At 31.7% G+C, this 4,812-nt stretch overlaps 1 long non-coding RNA gene across 5 annotated transcripts in view; it reads left to right on the forward strand.

The window, feature by feature from the left end:
- LOC111087970 overlaps positions 1-4,812 on the forward strand; it is a 13,568-nt gene that overhangs the window by 5,938 nt on the left and 2,818 nt on the right. For 2 of the 5 annotated variants that reach the window (XR_002612590.1, XR_002612589.1), the window contains exons 2-3: positions 1,471-1,615; positions 2,564-2,672. This is a non-coding gene — a long non-coding RNA (uncharacterized LOC111087970). Of the gene's footprint in view, positions 1-504; positions 1,616-2,563; positions 2,673-4,812 lie in introns of those variants that run through there. The other 3 variants (XR_002612588.1, XR_002612591.1, XR_002612592.1) reach the window with 3 other exon arrangements.

The raw sequence follows: 4,812 nt of genomic DNA on the forward strand, positions 1-4,812 counted from the left end.
CATGTTGTTCATGACTTAGATGTATCTACAGTTACTTATCTAGGTAATGTGTATATGTTGGTTGATTGCTGATTAATGATACTAAGGTCTTGGGTGTTGCTAACTGTGAAGAGGATGCTGCTGCTTTACAAAAGGATTTAGATCATTTAGTAAGTTGGGCAAATAAATGGCAGATGGCTTTTAATTATAATAAATGCAAGCTAATGCATGTGTGTTATCATAATTTGAATGGGGATAACCTTAACAGTGTTATGAAAGAAAGGGATCTTGGTGTAATAGTCAATCAGTCTCTAAAGCCATCCAAGTAATGTGCTGTTGCTAGTTGTAGGGCAAATAGGATTTTAGGCTGTATCTACAGAAATATTTAATACAAGTCTAAAGAGGTTATAATTTCAATGTATGGGTCACTGGTTAGGCCACATTTGGAATATTGTGTTCAGTCTTGGGCTTCTTATCTTAGGAAAGATATTGAATTGTGGGAAAGGGTTCAGAGGGTTATTAGAATGGTGGCTGGGTTGGTGGGGTTGTCATATGAGGATTGATTAATATTGCTGAAATTGTTTTATCTTGAAAAAAGAAGGGTTAGCGGGGATCTGATTGAGACATTTAAGATCGTAAAGAGGAATTGATTGTGTTGATTCATCATTTTTCGTACTAAATGGTGAAAATGGAGACACAAATATAAATTTTGGCAGGGTAGGAGTCTTCTTCAGATAAGACAGTTTTATTTTTCTAATAGGGTGATTGGCCTCTAAAATAGTTTGCCTTCGGACGTTTTGGAGGCTGGGAATTTAAGAGAAAGCTTGATAAATATATGAATAATAAGGGCTGGCTGTAAGAGTTTAGTTTAGAGGATGGGACAGTCCAGATGGACCAACAGGTTCCTTGTCCCTGAGCATTATGTTACATATTATTATGCTTTGGTTGATAAGTTGTTTTAACATTTGATTTTCAGTTATGTTTTCTGTGGTTCTGTTGGTGCAGTTCTTCAAGCAAGATAAATTGAAATGTGCAGAAGTTATATGTGGAGTACATCACTAGACATCCTTGGATCTGTTCTGATTTGAACATCCATTTCATAATAGTTTTTTGCTTGTGATATTGTATTTGTGAAATTTGTTTATTCAGTATCATTCTTTATTGTGAATTATACTTTTGTTGTGTAACATGAAACAAGTTAGGCTAAACACTTATTTTAGTTCATCCAATCTGATATTTGTATATGAACAGAACCTCTATTAGCACTTCAGTTGTTGTCATGATGATGCAATGATACTATATTGTTGTCTATATATTAGTTTGTATGCATATATATATATATATATGTGTGTGTTTGTAGTAATAAATCTAGAGAATAGTGTCAGATTAATATTTATCCATATGCCTTTTAGTTAATTAAACGTTTTGTTTTTGTTTTTTCCAGTTATGATAGTTATTATTTTGTTCAATTTAAAACTTTTTTGTGTACAGATAAAACTATTATGCAGAGAAATATTCAAATTTTGGTGGCCGAGAGTGGTCACAGTTAACTCTGTTGGCGATTCTACTGTGAGCTGTCCATGTACACCAATAGTTACCGAGTCAACTGACGACTTCATGAAAAGGTGTACCGTTGGTGAGTTGGTGTATTATATTGAATCTTGAGTTGGAAAATTATACATTATTTATGACTAAAAACTGAAATAATTAAAAACAATTTATAAAATGATGTTTTGTTAACCTGACATCATCTACATCCAGTTCTTTTCTTTCATAGAAATTTTAGTTTGTATTTTCTCTTCATTAGTTTTGGGAAATATGCATGAGTAAGTATCAACTTATTGTAAATTTCAGACTTGTAATGAAATGTTGGTAATAAAAGGATATTAAAATACTCAGTAGTTTTATGAAATATGAATTAACATACATCTTTTTTGTAAAGATTAATTTTATATAAAATAATGTGTTAATTGATAAAAGGATTTTTTAGCTATTGATAAAAATCAATAGTTTTGTGAAATATGAATAAATATCAACAGACTATTTTATTAAACTAGCATTGAGTATTAATTCTATTCATCAACAGTGGCCTTGCTTAACCCCATGATCTCAGCTCAGTCAAAGTGTGCATGTCATGACCTCTTGCAGAGTTACAATGACATTTTAATTCAACAACTTTATTATCAGTGTATGCTAATAAACTTGGCATTGTAAAGTAATTTAAGTTATGCTTGCTAATGATCTACCACTGTGATTTATTAAAAATATGGCCTAGAACAGTTATGGTTGTGCTTGCCAATGATCTACCACTGTGCTTTATTGCTGTTTGATGGTAGGGTTACTGTTCAAGTGAGTATGAACTGCAGCAATGAAATTAAAGAAAACAGATGTAAAAAGGTTAAAAGTTGAAACTGTGAAGATAAGAAGGCTGTTAATCCAATGAAACCCATTTAAAGGAGGATAAAAGGGTATTTATTGTTTATTCTATTTTATCATTACACTTTACTGCTACTGTGAATGTTATGGTACAGAAAATAACAGGTGAAATATTGTTTAACCAAAAAATCTTTTGATATTCATTTAGAAGGTTCTAGTGGCTACTTCTAGTGGTACAACAGACTTGTAATGTTTACTAGAAGCTTGCCAAATTTCATGAAGATACACTCCGTAAATACAGAATTATAACAAACAAGGTGAGTGAATCTATTTGTTTGTGTTAATGGATACAGGAGAAGAAGGATTTTACTGGGAATTTGTTACATACCACCAGACGAAACTGATGAAGTTAATTAGAAACTACAGCAGGGAAATTAGGATATCAGCTGTTAATGAGTTCATAATTATGGGTGACTTTAATTTCTGTCATACAGATTTTGATATGTCATAGTCAAATCAGGAAGGAGACAAGTTTTTTAGAAACTTTCTTCACTAATTGGTCAGAGAGCCTACAAGGAACATTGCTATTTTATATTTATTGATAATATATAATGTAGAAATGGTTGAGAGGGTGGAGATTGGGGAACATCTATGTGCAAGTGATCATTGTTCAATTAGGTTTGATGTTTTAATGCATGTGGTGATCAGAAATAGTGAGATTTGGGCTAGAACTTTCAAAAAAGCAAGTTCTGAAGAGATCTGATGAAAATTATCTGTTGTGGATTGGGCAATTGAATTAATTAAAGACATTGATCAGATGTGAAAAACTTTTATTAAAAAGAAATTTTTAAGTATTCAAGATAGACATGTTTGTTATAGAAAAAACGGGTAGCTGTTAGCGGTGTAAGCAAAATGTTAAGATGGAAGAAGAGCCTTTAAGGAATGATAAAGGAAAGATGATATCTGATAACTATGGGATAGATGGGTCAGTAAAATCTTTGTTATCAATACTTAATAATGAAGATTTAAATCCTGAACAGTTAGAAAGACAGAAAAACAACATACACACATTAATTCTGAGCTTATTAAGAAAAAGTTGGGAGGGTTAAAGACTTGTAGGGCTTCTGGACCAGATAATATTGCAACTTGTTACTATTTCTTGTAAGTCTTTGAATAGTGGACAGGTGCTATAGGACTGGAAGTTGAATAATGTTACTCCTCTTTTCAAAGGAGGTGATAAATATTGTACCAGTAATTATAGGCCTATCAGTCTTACATTAATGATGGGAAAAGTTTTTGAGTCTGACAAAGGATGCTTTTGCAAAGACATTTAACAAAGTTTACAATTTTGTTGAATAGTCGACATGGTTTCACTTGGGGGAAATCTTGCCTTACTAATCTTTGACATTTTTTGAAGAGATTTCTGCTTATGTGCATGACGGTAACGATGTGAATTTGGTATGTCTAGATTTTCAGAAAGCATTTGATGAGGTGTAACATCAAAGGATTGTTAAATATGATTTCTATAGGTACGGGAGGATAAGTTGGCTCATTGGATAGAAAAGTGACTGAATGGAATAAAGCAGAAGGTTGTCTTCTTAATTTACATCAATAACATAGATAAAGGAATGGTCAATAATAACTTAGATTTGCTTATGTTGTTAAGATCTTGGGTGTTGCTGGCTGTGAGGAGGATACTGCTGCTTTACGAAAGGATTAACATACTTTGTGAGTTGAGTGAATAAAGGACAGATAACTTTTAATTATACATAATGCAAGGTAATGCATATGTGTTATCATAATATAATTATAAGTTTGATAATAAAAATGTTGAAAATTACTGATCACCTCTAGTTTTCGAGTTATGTTAGATTTATTCAAAATATTCTTATATATCATGAAAATAAGTTTTTCTTTAATAACTTTATTTATTCATTGAAAATTGCATTTATAAATGTATAATCTGCATGCTTCGATAAGTTTCTTTCATGTTCACAGCATGAGCAACAGGAACCAATGGCTTAATATTCACATTGTGCAAAAGGACAGCTTTCAGACTAACTTTAGATGGGTTGATGAAAAGTGTCCATTCTTCAACTTTAGATGAGTCGATAAAAAGTGTCCATTCTTCAACTTTAGATGAGTCGATGAAAAGTGTCCATTCTTCAACTTGAGATGAGTCGATAAAAAGTGTCCATTCTTGAACTTTAGATGAGTTAATATAAAGTCTCCATTCTTGAACTTTAGATGAGTTAATATAAAGTCTCCATTCTTGAACTTTAGATGAGTTAATATAAAGTCTCCATTCTTGAACTTTAGATGAGTTAATATAAAGTCTCCATTCTTGAACTTTAGATGAGTCGATAAAAAGTCCATTCTTGAACTTTAGATGAGTTAATAAAAAGTCTCCATTCTTGAACTTTAGATAAGTTAATAAAAAGTCTCCATTCTTGAACT

The sequence above is a fragment of the Limulus polyphemus genome, unplaced genomic scaffold (genome assembly GCF_000517525.1).
Source record: "Limulus polyphemus unplaced genomic scaffold, Limulus_polyphemus-2.1.2 Scaffold2923, whole genome shotgun sequence".
Taxonomy (NCBI): Eukaryota; Metazoa; Arthropoda; class Merostomata; order Xiphosura; family Limulidae; genus Limulus; species Limulus polyphemus.